The 16,147-nt window shown below is 33.0% G+C and overlaps 1 protein-coding gene across 2 annotated transcripts in view; it reads right to left on the bottom strand.

Annotated features, from left to right (window-relative positions):
• KLHL1 (kelch like family member 1) overlaps positions 1-16,147 on the bottom strand; it is a 360,073-nt gene that overhangs the window by 124,191 nt on the left and 219,735 nt on the right. The gene's annotated exons all lie outside the window — the stretch shown is intronic.

Genomic DNA, 16,147 nt, shown 5'->3' with positions numbered 1-16,147 from the left:
TGAAGGAAATTAAAAAGTAAGTTTTAACAAATTCATTCTAACAATTTTCATAAATATTCATATATTTATTTTAAGATATTCCAGGTATGATTTAAACATCTTTGAAATTAAAAAAAATCAATACAAATGAAAACAGTTATCTTTATCTCTTTAAGGATGCAAGCAGATGGAAAGTTGTATAGTAGACAAGGTAAAGTTTCCAATAGTGAAATTAAGAACTTTTATACCAAAAATCCAGCACCTGAGGGAGGACTAGAGTAAGATCAGCTGTTTGAAGCTATAGTATGTTTCTCTTTTGCTACACCAGGCTTTTATCCCCCCAAATTCTTCTGTGTACATTTCTTTGTACACATCCAAAATATCTTTTTTTTCCCCCTCCTCTTCTGTTTTTCTTTAGACTCTCTTTTTTCTGTATTTTTCAGGATCACTTTCTCTTTCTTAATGAATGAATGTTTCATTTCAAGTGACAGTTAAATCTGTCACATAGATTTAGAAAATTAACAAGTTGAAAATTGAATATTAATACACTGACCTTTTCATCCAGATTGATAAGAAACTTTATCACACATCTGTACACACATGTGTAACATGTGAGAAAGAGCAATAGCTCTGAGGCTGAATAAGGAATGTAATGTATTAGAGCTACCAGAATACTTTGGAATATAGAAGGGAAGATGTTCAATTAAATTCTTGGCTACATTGCACTTTTTGTATATTGAAATCTTAGTTGCCTTCCTACCCACTTTCATTCTGAACACCAAACAAGAAAAACACTTTTTTTTTTTTTAATGGTATGGAATAGGATAGGACATCTCTAATGGATTTTTTTTAAGGACTACTATTTTACTCTTTCAGTAGTTAAAAAAAAATTAACCGCCAAATAGAATATCTATTTCTAAGAAGATCCTAGTGGTCTTTATAAAGTAAAAGGAAAAAAAAAAGTATTTTGTTATGACTTTTGGTCATCTGTATATCAAAGTATAATTGTTCTATATCTAAGCCTTTTACTTTCCTTAAAAGGAAAACAATCAGCTTTTCCAGTGATAAATGTATATATGGTTGAACTTGGCTCCCATCAGTTCTTTTTTTTCTTCTTCTCTTCCTTTTTCACCGTTTTGGAGAAACGTTGGGATTAGTTGATCATAAGAAACTGTTCTTTTATTAGCAGTACACTCTAGGAATATCTTATCCAGATAAACAGTTAAATACAAAATAAAAGGGGTAAAAAGAGAAAAAAAACTTTAAAAAATTCAAAAGATATGGCTTCATATCTATATTTTTTTCTTGGAAAACTATAACTCATAATCAATAAGCATAACTGGAAGTTTGAGTAAGGGCTTAGGTTTTAGATAAATAGATTCATAGCATACATGTAAATATTTTAAAAGTTTGACATATGAATACATAATGTCACTTACATTAAAAGGAGTTCACACACTAGTCCTAATATGTAGATGACTCTTTTAACTAATTAGAGTGGGTTAGTTTTAGCTTAAAAATATCTCTATGCATTCTTTTTTATTTTATCACCATGTAAAAATAAGGTTAGTACAATATTTAAATACAAGACTTGGGTTAATTTCTTATATTTTAAACTTAAAAAAATCTGCACATTAATTATAGGGGTCCAGTAAGGTATAATTAATTTAATAAATAGTTTATGATTATCAAAATATAAGATTGTTTAGTAAGTTGTATCTTTTATAAAGGTTCAGTCTTGTGAATTCTTGTAGTCCTACATATCAAAAAGACCAATGGTGTTGGCTTATAGTTTTTATTTTTTCAGAAAACTTTAAGACAATAGACCAATATTAAATTAATTTAAAAAGTTTAGTTTATGAATACTGTTTTGATTTCTAAGAAAAGTCACATTGGTCACTGAAATATTTCCAACTTGTCCTGGTTCCTTATTTTATATATATAAAATGGACATAAATTAACAGAATGTGCAACATGATAAAGCTAACATTAAAAATATTAATTTTATTACCTACTCAAATGGCTAAATATCTATATCTTTCTAAATACATAATGCAGAGATAAATAAGGATTCTCTCAAATTTTTCATTAAAATGGGTAATTATAAGAGAAAATTTAAGGAATTTCATCAAAATACAGTATCAGAGGACAGTCAACCCTAAATGCCTACATTTATAATACTTTCAAATAATTTTAAAGGGAAATTAATTGCTCAATGTTCATAAATGTATGCATAATGAAAAATATTATAAATTATTTCAAAGTATGACAAGGAAGATATACAAAATAAAACTAAACTTTATAATTAATTCTATAAAATAACCAAGGTATTCTGTAATTAAATATTTTTCCTTTAATTAATATAACATTTTATAAAATTTCTTAATTTTGGCATACCCCTAATCATTTGACAATTTTTAAATTTCATTTTTTATTTTAAAAGAAATTAAATTTTTCATGATCACTTTTCCTTGTTATTGTGTATTTTCAAATGATTATTTATTATTGCTTATGGATACTATGACTGTGTCTATATTTCATCTCCTCTGACAACACTTCTTAGCATTACAATTCCATCCCAAATTAAGACACAAATTCAGAATAATAAAATGGTTAAGCTATCTTTTAAATTTGAACTATCTTTAGATTTCCTGCAGTAATCCAAGATTCACACAATTATTGCTCTTCCCTATAAAATGAAAAATAGTTTTTTATATTCTTCAATTTTAATGAAATCTAAACTATTGTGACAGCTCCTTTGACACTCAAATTTAAAAATATATCAATATGTTTCAATAATTATATGTTACTTAGAAACATACTCATGTTTATATATAAGAATTTGTACAATAGTTGTCTACAAGTTAGATTTTCTTCCTAGGATACTACCAACCAATACCCCTTCCAATCAAGAATAATCATAATGTAATTTATTTTACAATTTAAAAAATTCTTGGATGTTTCATAAAATCTTCACTGTTAGTACGTTCTTACACTTAGAATAATCATTAACTACATCATAAATTGTGTATTAAACCTCAAGGAAAGATCCTAGTCTCTACAAACAATAATGTTTCAAAATATTTGGTCAACCAGAAGAGATATCAGAAATCAAAATATCCTGAGACTCAATAAGAAGGACAGCATAGGGTATATTAACAACATTACGTAAAATTCTAATGGGTTGATCTGTGTCAGCTAGGCAGTCGCTTTGCAAATATGTCCTAGCTCCCCATCACCTTGGTAGGTTTCCTTGTGACTAAATAACGATCTGCAAGTTAAAGGGTAAATGTGTAGCTGCAGAATAGAACACAGTCAAGAAACATGTATGATATTCAGAATTGACTAATATGAAAAAACAGGATAATTTACCCATTTCTACCTAGAATTCTCGACAATAACTTTGTTAGAGCATTCCAGTTGCCAGCAATGTCATGACTTTTGATTAGATATGTTCTTTTTGCAATTGTGTGTATTAAAACATTGTTACTGTCTTTTTGCATACTCTTTGTAAAGTTCCATTGACTTTATTTCTAACTACGCTTTGGGGGGAAAAAAAGAAATTCCATTATCAAAACAATAGTTCTTAAAAATTACCATTACATTTGTCATTAAAATACCAATAATTTGATTGTTGATTGCCTGAGAAATTCAACCATGTGCTTAAAATAGCCACGTTTAGCAACATGAGAATATTGATGAATGTTTTAATCCCATATATTTACACATAGATACTCCTCAAACTGCAGTTTTCCAACAGTATTTATATGAATTTGTTTCAAATGTTTTTGCAATACATTGGAAATTATGACTCTAAAAAAATATTGCTTCATGAAAATAGAATGCATTATTCAAGTATCTAGTTTGCATTGTTTTTCCAACCTTCAAATAAGAAAATAGAATAAATTGTCATATCATTCAGAAAAAAATTGTCTCCTATCTTTATATTTTTCCTTAATATATCAAAGAAAATACTCTCTTGGTTAGAATCTTTGTCATGATTCTCTGCACTAAATTGCATGTATAGATACTTCTCTAACATTGTAAACAACTCTTTCTTATATCACAAGCAAACAAAATCAAATGCATAGATTTATCTGTGTTGCATGACCTACTCTTATTACATAAAGGGCATAGTCTAATTTTATAGTAAAAGTAAAAATATTTATATTATAAAAATTTGCATTACAGACTTTTAAAAATATCATAAAATAGTGCCGTTTAGGAGATAGAAATTATAGTGATATACTCCTATCATGTTAAATGGCTGGAAACAAGAAAAATATCTATATTGTGAGCTGTTTCTTAAGGAAGAGTAATACTGCATGAATGAAGACATAATTTGAAAGGCAAGGTGACTAATAAGATCTGTACAAAGCATAGCAAATCATCTATACCTTCCATCTGGTCAGGGAGTCCACTGGAATATGGAATGCAATTATGGAAAAACACCTAAAGTAAGATAAATTTAAACTTACTGAGGACCAGAGGAAGTATTAACTCTTCTAACACTATATCCTTGGGCTATCAAGGTTATGAAAACATTCTCACATTCATAACCGTGTGACAAAATTTCATTTACCTCATATTATTTCATAATATTTCAAACTTCTGTTTTGCTATGGGGTGTTGTGCTAAGAAAAATCTACTCACAGAATCTGAATCTATTAAACCAAATTGATTCCTATTAGAAGTGACAGTCCTTAGAGAACAAGTGACAGTTTCATACATAGTCTTTCAAGTTTTCTGCTTGACAAAATGAATAGGATGAATGATAAAATAATATCATATGCCTTAAGTTGCAAGAAAAAATGATTTTCTCCTTCAATGTCTTATAAATAGGTCTGAGACAATTTTCAGGTATTTTTATGAAGCAGTTTCTAAGACAGAGAAACAGTGATTTAGTGAGCACACTCAGTGCCACAGAAGCCCTGAGCCTGTTCAAAAGTCAGTATTTGGGGGCGCCTGGGTGGCTCAGTCGTTGAGCGTCTGCCTTCGGCTCGGGTCATGGTCCCGGAGTCTTGGGATCGAGCCCTGCATCGGGCTCCCTGCTCAGCGGGAGGCCTGCTTCTCCCTCTCCCACTCCCCCTGCTTGTGTTCCTTCTCTCTGCTATCTCTCTCTCTGTCAAATAAATTTAAAAAAACCTCAAAAAAAAAAAAAAAAGTCAGCACACGGTCCTGGGGAAAGGAGAGAGTTATCAGAGAACTCTGTTAGCGGCATAATAAATGGGGAGCTCCTAGGTAAAGTTGTTCCATTTTGCAAGGGAAGATATAAATTGCCTCATGCCTAGAGAGGTTTTCTGTGTATTTCCTCCCTCTCACATAGATTTTCAAAAACACAGATAGAATAAAATGGACAATTCCTTTGAAAACTTGGAATATAAGTTAGTTGGTGCACCAATGCTCACAGCACCTCATCAGCTATAATTTGAGTATCTGCAGGGACTGGGACAGCCTAACCTTGTACAAGAGGAACTAACTCAGCTGTAGCCAGGATATCAATCTGCAGTCTGAAAGAAACTCATTAATATGAGTAGATAGGTCCTTAAAGTCCATTTAAAATCCCATTTACATCCGTTGAAAAGAATTTTGGCAAAGGATAGAATCATGACATATTAAGAGACGGAAATATCTTCTCACCCTTTCTGCTGGCATAATCACTATTCTGGCTAAACTACTTGAAAATATTATTTATATTTTTAAATAAATGAGAAAGAGGATACAGTGGAGCTTTATCTGTCTCCTCCCGTGCTGTCATTTCAAAACGAAAACACAAATTACTGACATGCTAACGCTACCATCAGATCCATCTGAATAATTCCTGCTCAAATATTTGAGGAACAGAAAGAAACCACCTACAAAATAAGGATCAGGTTCATTAATTTTATTCTGAATACAGAATATTCTGAATTCTGAATATTTGATTGCCTTAAAATGAAAAAATAATTGGCTGAGCTGACAGTACAAATAAAGAAGAATAATGACATAATCACAACGAGTAGAGATCATAAAATTAACTCAAATGGTAGTTGTTATTAATGACAAATGAGATGGGGTTTAATGTTGCTAGTTAATTTATAATTAACTTTTAGTTATTTAACATGGATTTGCTATTCTATAGATAGTTTGAAAGCTCAAAATTTCTAAAATTGAAATAAGTGATTACATGCCCTACATGAACATCATCTTCATCCAGAAAAATTTCATTGCATCCTAGGTAGGCTCTGGACCTTGCACACATTCATTCATTCATTCATTCATTCATTCATTCATTTGGCAAATATGGAGTCAGCACCTATTTTGTGCCAGGTGCTATAATGGGTCCTGGATACCTGCAATCTCTTTCACCACTGATCAGTTCTACTCAAGCCTACCCTCCTCCCCAGCTTTTAGAACACTTTTGTTAATTTACCCATGTCTAACTATATTCTAAAGCATGCATTAGTTTATTATTGCTTCCAGGACATTACTCAACACCCCCAGACTTGCAGCCCAAAAATGCAGCTCCATTTTAGCTATTCAATAACTCTTCAAGATACCTTATATATTGTTTTCTATATTTCATCTTTTAGCTCTTCAGACCTCTTTCCTCTGGTCTGAACAGATCCTGCTGTTCTTTAAAGTAATATTGGTAATGCTTTTTCCCTCTGGGGCTTCTATTAAAATATGACCTAATCTTCAGAGTCCAGTGTATGTTCTGTTACTTCCATGAGGACATACCTCATTATTCAGGCCACAATTGACACAAGTTCTTTTTCTCGGTCATATCAGACTTTAATCAGTTGACATCTGTGTAGTCACTTAAGGGCTTCAAGTCCATGCTAGTCATAAACTTGTAGGAAACCAGAAAAAATGTCTGTCACCTCTTATTGAGTACCACTAACAAGGTTACAGGCTCCTAGGAATTGCTCAATAACTATTTAAGTGATTGATAACTTACTCTGATTAGAGTATCTATTAATTTATTTTAAATAACATATCCAGTATTGAAGTTTGAAAATATATAATGTATAGGCAGAAATATATTCAATATCACATCTCAAATTTCATGCATAATTAATCATCTTTGTAAATATTTATGGTCTTTCAGAAACATCTTTGTTTAACAACCAACAAAATATCTATGTTTCTAAATAATTTATCCCAGGCTCAGCTGATGGCATGCTTACTTCCAGCCATAATCAATAGCAAAACCCTATTACACAAATAATTTGGGCTCTTGGACATTACTGTAAGGTGATTTGACTCATAACCAAGAAGCATTTGATTCGTAACCAAGAAGCACTGAGCTTGGATGTTCCACTGACAATTCAAACGCACGCATTTAAATCTGAACTTATTCTTTAGCACTGCCATTCTCCTTCCTGTATTGACTTATGCCTTCTATTTTTTATTGATGGGTTACAGTATTTCTTTACCTGTGCTTCTGTTTTAAGCTACTTCTATTTAAATGGATTCAAAATTTTGGAAAATACAGTATTTGGATAAATAAATATTCTCAAAATGCGTCTTAATTCAAACAAGCCTTAATCCATTGGCAATATTATTTAGAAAAGTTTATCTTCTCAGTCAAGGCCATTCCAAAGAGTCATCAAATATTATTGGTTATTATAATACTGCCTAAGATCCTTCCATTCCACTATTCCCTTCTTCCAAAAGCCACTTTACCAGTTGATATTAACTCTCTTCTGAATTTTTGAGAAAGATTAAAAATTTTAATTCTTGTATGTGGCATAAGAAATCATATGCAGAATTCAGATTACTCCCACATAGTGTCCTAGAACATATACATTCATCATTTACTGTCTTATTGCCTTGTTTTAATTCTTTGCATTACAATTGAAAGTATTTCCGAATGTAACTTAAAACACCGAGTTTAGGCTCATTTCTCACTGTACCTACAGAACAACCTTCCGCTTTGATAAAGCTGTTCTATTTACTATCTCCCACGTGAACAATTTCTTTATTGCATCTTTAATGTGATTTTTCATCTTGGATCTATCTGAGTCTTAGTTGTGTGCTCTTGTTTTATCTGTGCTTTCAATGAACTTTTAAGTTTCCCTGTCTTTTCATATATAAATGAATCTCCTTAGGACTTACACTTGATCTGTAATTTCCTTAATTCATTATTTAGTATTCTATCGCTTATACTTAGTAATTACCAGGGGAAAAATATACTGTTTTTATCTTGTTTTTGTGGTTTTGTAGGTAGCTGTCTCATTCTTAAATGTTAACTGTATTTATTTGAATTTTAAAGGTAAAATCTGGAGGAGTCTATCTTTCTAAAATTCCCCATTATTTGCCATCTTATTTTGCAAGAAGATAATTGATAACACAATGTCCCCGGACTAACCATAGTTAACAAGCACAATGGACTAAGTGTAAGGGTAATTTTAAAGTATACTTTCATTGAGAGGGATAAATCTGCAAGTGGCCTACACACAATATCCAAAAAGAAGTAATTGCCTTAAACCTATAAAGAGCATCTGGTGCTACCAGAAAGATTGAAAATTCTTCCTCTGCTTCTCCCATGTTCTGTCTCAGGGAAGTTAATGCTGATGGTAAGACGCAAATGATGCTCCTGGAAGTTCTTTGACACAGATCTGCAGGAAAGCAATCGAAGGGACTGCATTTAGTTTACTCTGGTAAACTAGATTTCCTGATTCCTATTATAATAATGGGCACAGTATTAAATTTTTGTTTTGCTTTAGCACTGTCTCAATTATCTTAAATAAAAACCTTTCCATTTCTCTCACACTAACTATAAGGTACCAGTCAGTATTTCACTTCCCTTATTCCACTAAGAGAAGATGGAGAAAGAATTTTAATCACTGCATATTTGCAGATTTCTAGCTTTCTTTAGATTTACTCTGATCAAAGTCCAACATACCTCTTTTGATCATCATCAGTGAGATAAGTTCCTGTGAAAACATCAAGGTGGATGCATCTTGCAAGTCAATAAGGGATTAAAATAAATCTCCCCAGGAAAGCTAATTCCACTGGGCATACACTCTGCCTGTGGAGTTTCTAAAGTTTGGGTATGAAACGAGTTGTTCAAACATCTTGACTGAACAAATTTCAGGGATAAGGGAAAATATAAAAATGAATATTAATATTGAGGGCATTAAAATAATTGAAATGTGTCAAACCCTATGTCAGACACTTTGGAGTATGCAAAATGTATCAGTTCCTAACTTAAATCATTCACAATATAATTTATATTATAATGGAGTAATATATAACATAATTTATAATATAATGGAGCATATGGTTATGATTTTCTAGTACTCACAGCTAAGCAAAAGTATATAATGCTGTGTTGAGAAACCTGTTATATCTGTATCCAACATCCCAGTTTTCAGCTGTTTGACTTTTCAAAACAGGAATCATTAAACCATTCACTCGTCTTCCGTTCCTTACAAATAACCCTCCTGGACTTACATAACAGTTGAAAATCATTGCAAGAAGCAACACTAATCAATTTGATGTGTAGATATACAGGAAGATAATTGTTTACAGGGTATTCACCAGGTCCAGCAATTCCACTTCTGGGTCTTTATCCGAAGAAAACAAAAACACGAACTCAAAAGGATATCTGCACCCCCATGGTCATTGCAGCTTTAGCATTATTTACAATTGCTGAGACATAGAAACAAACTGGGTGTCCATTGAGAGATGAATGGATTTCTTAAAGAAAATGTGATATGTTATATATAGGAATATATTCATCTCTATGAAAGAGAGGAATCCTGCCATTTGTGACAACACAGATGGACCTTGAGCCCATTATGCCAAATGAAATGAGTCACAAAGACAAAGACAAGTACTATATGATTTCACTTATATGTGGGGTCTTAAGCACACACACATAAAAAACCAACCAAACAAAAACCAAACTCACAGATACAGAGAACAGATTAGTGGTTGCCAGAGGCAGGGGGCAGGTGGTGGGTGAAATGGGTGAAAGTAGTCAAAAGGTACAAGAAATATGGATAAAGTACTCAAGGAAATAGGAAGATATGCTTAATCAAGTGTTTAATCAAGGTTAACCTTAATCAAGGTTAACATAATTCATAATTATGTTAACCATCTGAATTATAATGAATGCATGGTTTGTTTGATGCCTGTTGCCTGCTCTCCGCCCTGTCCTCCCCTTTCTGCTAAAATGTGAGCTGCATTAGAGTAAAGGGCGGTCTGTTTGATTCAATGCTAAACACACAGGGCATACTCCTGGCACACAGGTGGCACTTAGAAAGTCTCTATGAAATGAATGAGTGAGTGAATGAATAAATAAATGAAGAAATTTCTAGACTGATATTCACCAAATGACTGATTCTAGTATTATTAATGGTAGCATTTTGAATTTCTATTGTTTTCCCTGTTGTATGTGTGTATGATTTGCCTTTTAATCAATAGAACATATCTATAAAATAAATTTGTATTTTAAAAAATTCATTCCGGAGGCATTGTGAAGAATGGATATAGGTGGGGAAAGATGTCACTAGAGTTGGGCGATTACTACTGAGTCCATTGCAAAAAAAAAAAAAAATGATAAGGTCTAATCTAAAGGTATTGATAATACACATGGAAAGAAGAGGTTTAAAGCATCACATTTACAAAAAAAAAAAAAAAAAAAGCTTGGTGCCACATGGAGTAACAATAGCTGTTGATAAGGACTTTATTTAAAAAGATAACATATATCTAGTCTTTGTTTCTGGAGATGACATCAGGACAAGATGCCATTCCAGTCTCCTAAAAAAATGACCAATCAGATGAAATGGGCATTTACCATTCAAATTGATCTTTATATTTTAGGCATAACTTATTCATCTGCCCAATTTTATATATATTTTAGCATATACAGGAAATAATGAGCATTTGCATGAATATTATCATGGGGTGAAATCTAATGGTCAAGATAAAATCCCATCTTTTATTCTTATAATAGATGAATGTTATGAGTGACTGCTCACTGTAACCAGATTTTAGGTGTTCCTTGTGATTAAATATTCATCATTCCCTAAATTCTTACCACATACTTGCCATCTCTTATTCTAGCTTCCTTTTGAAAAGAGTACAACGCTGATTTGTAGCAAATTGGGAAGTTGTTTAATGGTTTGGAAAATCCGTACAGCTGACTGAATTGAGAATAACACATTCATTATTATTTATGACTCTATTTCCAGGTCTTTATAGGTCAGCTTATTGAATTCACTGAATATGCTGCTTTTCCAGCTCAGCAAAGCCAATTTTGCAGGCTACTTTGTAGTAGATAGACTCATAGAAATGGAAGAGAGCCTATTTTTTTTTAATATAAACACACCTAGAGTGCCTTTAATTTAGGATAATTTACTCTAAACGAAAATCTATTGTTTATTAACCTTTGTCATAAAGAATTCCAAAACCTTAAAAAATAATAACAACCCAGAGCAGTGCTTCCCTAGTGTGTTCTGTAGATAATTCTTTCCATGAGACTTTAATAGTCATTACTTGAAATAAGTTTTTCTTCAGAAAATTCATGAGTTTAAAGGAGTTACTCTATTAAGAGATTACTATGACAATCTGTATTACAAAATTTTAAAGGGGAGGGATGGCAAGATGGGTTTATTTTACTTTTTTTTTTAAAGATTTTATTTATTTATTTGACAGAGAGAGACAGCGAGAGCAGGAACACAAGCAGGGGGAGTGGGAGAGGGAGAAGCATGCTTCCTGCCTAGCAGGAAGCCAATGCAGGACTCCATCCCAGGACCCTGGGATCATGACCTGAGCCAAAGGCAGACACCTAACCAACTGAGACACCCATGTGCCCTGCGAGATGGGTTTATAAACATTTTTTTTTAAAACATGAAACAGTTTTGTGATGAATACCTTTAGATACTATTTGTCCATGGATAAAGTGTTAGAAAATGCTAGTCTACAGCAAATCTATTTCAAAGACCAAATGTAGATGAAATAAGGCTTAATAATTCAAAAACAGAGCATGTTTTGTTGTTGTTTTAGCAATTTATAATTTAGCATCAAAAGTTTCCCCTTTATCCCATGGGAAATATGGGATATTTTGGCTTAAAGAGCACATATATAATCCTTATACTCTGTATCTCTCTAAAAATAGATAAATCTTTAAAAAAGAAAGTCTAGGGTGCCTGGGTGGCTCAGTCATTAAGCGTCTGCCTTTGGCTCAGGTCATGATCCCAGGGTCCTGGGATCCATATCTATTTGGTGAGCAAATAGATTTCCTGTTCTGCGGAAAGCCTGCTTCTCCCTCTGCCACTCCCCCCGCTTGTGTTCCCTCTCTCGCTGTGTCTCTCTCTCTGTCAAATAAATAAATAAAATCTTTAAAAATAAATAAATAAATAAATACGAAAGTCTATCAAATATTTTTTTTCAAATAATTTTTGAAAGAAATAGTATGTTACATATTTTGAGGAAAATAACATAAACCTTTAAATACAGAGTTACTGGTCATGAATTCTATAGCTTTAATGCATGAAAATTTAAAAATATGTAATGAAGATACTGTTTTTTAATCTGTCTTCTATTCTGTTTCTAATTTCTGGCTTTCACTGATGAAATCTCCACCACCCACAATCCTGATTTGCTTAAGCTAATTATTGCACTCTTTGTCACATTTGAGAAATATATATATAAACTATATCAGAAAAGAGTTTAAGAATAGACTAATAGAATATGATGTACTATATATATAAAGAGGGGGCAGAGGGAGAGAGAGAATCTCAAGCAGGCTCCAGCTCAATGCAGAGCCCGACTTCAGGCTGGATCTTATCATAGGTGGAAAAAATTATCTTTTGAGAGTAAGAATTCCTAAATTCTCTTGTACATGAGTTAGTGGGTTTTTAAATTTAAATTATTATCTAAAATAGTCTCCTTTAATTTTCAAAGCCTCAATTTCTACCCACAAAATATTAGGGATTTGGTTTTGAAGGTCTTTTCTGCAATAGAAATGTGGAAGTGAGGTAGATATACATTTTAGTATACACATTTTAGTATGGTGTCATGTGATCATTCACATATTTTCCCTGGTGATTATGGAAAAATACATTCTAAGCTGATATGAATTGGTCTGATAAGGAAGACAACAGTGGGTTGGAAATATTGGAGTAAACATAACTTCAAATTAACAAAATTAAAAAAAATCACACCAATGTTTCATAAATTATTGTTTGGATTAAAAAGAAAAAGTAACATGCCCACTTAATGAATTCTATTTGATGAAGTTAAATTAGAGAAGACTAAGATTTTCTGATGATAACAAACTCAGAGGCGCCTGGGTGGCTCAGTTGTTGGGTGTCTGCTTTCGGCTCAGTTCATGATCCCAGGGTCCTGGGATCAGGCCCCCTGCTCAGCATGAAGCCTGCTTCTCCCTCTCCCACTCCTCCTGTTTGTGTTCCCTCTCTTGCTGTCTCTCTCTCTGTCAAATAAATAAATGAAAAAATCTTTTAAAAAATAGCAAACTCAGAATTGTTTTCATTAACTTAAAATTGAACACATAGAAAGTAAATTAAATTTTCTCCATTTTATCAGGGGTACTGAACTGGAAAATTTGATGTATTTGTGGGAAATATCAAATTAACATGTGTGCCATTTTCTTAATAGTTAGAATATGAAATTGCATGATCCTCAGCACCAATAACATTATTCTAAGATAATTTACCTTTATATTTTGAAAAAAAAATCAGTCCAATAAATCTGAATAGTTATGCAAAATAATACACAAGTATTTATCATTTTTTAACATTAGCAGTGTACTGTTACTTTTTGAATATTATTAAAGTAACAACTTTTATTCTGGGTGACCTATAGGTATTTCCCATTTAATTAGAATGGAAAAGAGTGCATTTGCCTGATTCTCTGGATAGTCATTAATGTTAAATTGTTCTTCTCTGGGGGGTAGTTTTTCCATTTACAGAGTCATTATAATAATAAACTGTTTTATGTATTTGATACTCTTGGAAATTAAAATTACAGTATAGTCATTTCAATACACGTGTGATAAAATTCAATTCACTTGTGATTCCTTCTCATAGCTTATACTTTGCTTCCTTTCCTCTTAGGAATGATTTAAATTATACAAGTTTGCAAAGTAATTTTAAACAGTTTATCTATTTTTTAAGTCATAGGATTTTTGTCATTTAAAAGTTGTGAACGATGATTATTAGGAAAAAATGACTACAATGGAAGGAATCCATATCTATTTGGTGAGCAAAAAGTTCTTCAAGTTGTTTTGTTGTTTATTGAATGAAATTTCACGAGAGGTTTGAGGCATTGTCAAAATTATCTTTTTCAGGGGTGCCTGGGGGGCTCAGTCATTAAGCGTCTGCCTTGGGCTCAGGTCATGATCCCAGGATCCTGGGATCAAGCCCCGCGTCGGGCTCCTTGCTGAGCAGGGAGCCTGCTTCTCCCTCTCCTTCTGCCCCTCCCCCTGCTTGTGTTCCCTCTCTCGCTGTCTCTCTGTCAAATAAATAAAATCTTAAAAAATAAAAAAAATAAAAATATTTTTTCAGATGGGGAGGCATACATATCTTAATTCTTTATAAAATTATTTATGTCAATTATTTATTGAGTAGGCATCAATTCTTAGGAAAAGAAAACCTATTTTCATTCATGCAATGTTACTGACAGAAAGAATATTCCCATCTTCTTGTCCTGATGTGAAAACTGAGGCCCAATGAAATTAAACAAACTTTCCATGATCAAATACTGAATTAATATCAGAGTCAAAAATAGGATCCAAATAAACACTCATGTATACCATTGCATCTGCTCACTTACCAAGATCTGTACACGTGTTTTTGCTTTTCACCCATTCTCATAGATAATCCTCTTTTCTAAAGCCAATCTATCCACTTGTGCATGAAATCCTACCCTACTCTAGCACATTCAAAGAAAATATTCCAATAGTTCTTCCCTCTGTCTTACATCATCAAATTTCCTCTCTTCGGAATCACACTTGTAAGTATGCAAACATGTTTGATCTCTCTCCTCCCCCCTACAACAATTTGGTGTTTATTAATTAATTAATTAATTTTTTGTTTGTTTGTTTGTTTTTCAGTTTATTGACCCTCAGCTCCAAAATGATCTTTTTCAACTGTTTTGTGAAATGGATGTTAAAATGGTCCTTTAAATACACTTTTTTCTTTGCCAGCTAGCACTACACTAGGCTTTTTCAGTAGAGGATGCTGGAGAGACACCTTCGGGAGATTTTGCTCTCTGGTTTGAGTGTGCCTACTCATCAGGTTCCTGCAATGAATGCAGTTACTCCAGTGTTTGCCTCCGGCAGAGCATGGTGGCCAAGAGAACCTAGAAGCTTACCCCAGCAGTCCCCTCAGGTGATTTTGTAGCAAGATACCTCTTTGAGGACACCTAGAGGGAAGATTTCTAGTAAGTTCTAAAGGACAGGTTTCTAGAAAGTTCTGCCATGGCTGCACCACAGTGATTTCACTGCCATCCAGGTAGCCATGGCTGTAACCTCTTCAAGGAGGTCTGGATCGCAGGTGGGGTGCTTCCTTGGTGCTCCATCTCAGCCCTAAGGTAGTAAGTAGCTGCTCCTTATACAGGCAAGCTTTCTTTTAAGTGCTTTGCTTTATTATGCTTTGTAGATATTGTGTTTGTTACAAATTAAAGATTTAGGACTTCACTGGAGGAAGTAACTGAAGATGTGGTAGAAACAGAGAGAGAACTAGAATTAGAAATAGAGCCTGAAGATGTGACTGAATTTCTGTAACCTCATGATAAAACTTGAAAGGATGAGGTGTTGCTTCTTACAGATGAGCAAAGAAAGTGGTTTCTTGATATGGAATCTACTCCTGGTGAAGACTGTTGAAATAAAGAATTTAGAGTATTACTTTATGAACTTCATTGATAAAACAGTGGCAGGTTTTGTGAGAATTGATTGTAATTTTGAAAGAAGTTCTACTGTAGGTAAAACGCTATCAGACAGCATTGCTTGCTACAGAGAAATTAGTAGTGCAAGGAAAAGTCAATCAATACAATAAACTTCACTGTTGCCTTTTTTCAAGAAATTGCCATAGCCATCCCAGCCCTAAGCAACTACCACCCTGATCAGTCAGCAGCCATCAACATGGAGGTAAGACACTCCACCATCCAAAAGATTTTGATTCACTGTAAGTTCAGATGAAGGTTACCATTT

Source organism: Mirounga angustirostris, unplaced genomic scaffold (genome assembly GCF_029215605.1).
Source record: "Mirounga angustirostris isolate CCGP_5_RB_7025 unplaced genomic scaffold, mMirAng1.0.hap1 SCAF_3, whole genome shotgun sequence".
Classification (NCBI taxonomy): Eukaryota; Metazoa; Chordata; class Mammalia; order Carnivora; family Phocidae; genus Mirounga; species Mirounga angustirostris.
The sequence above is the reverse complement of the archived record's forward strand: the minus strand, read 5'-3'. Positions and strand labels throughout refer to the sequence as shown.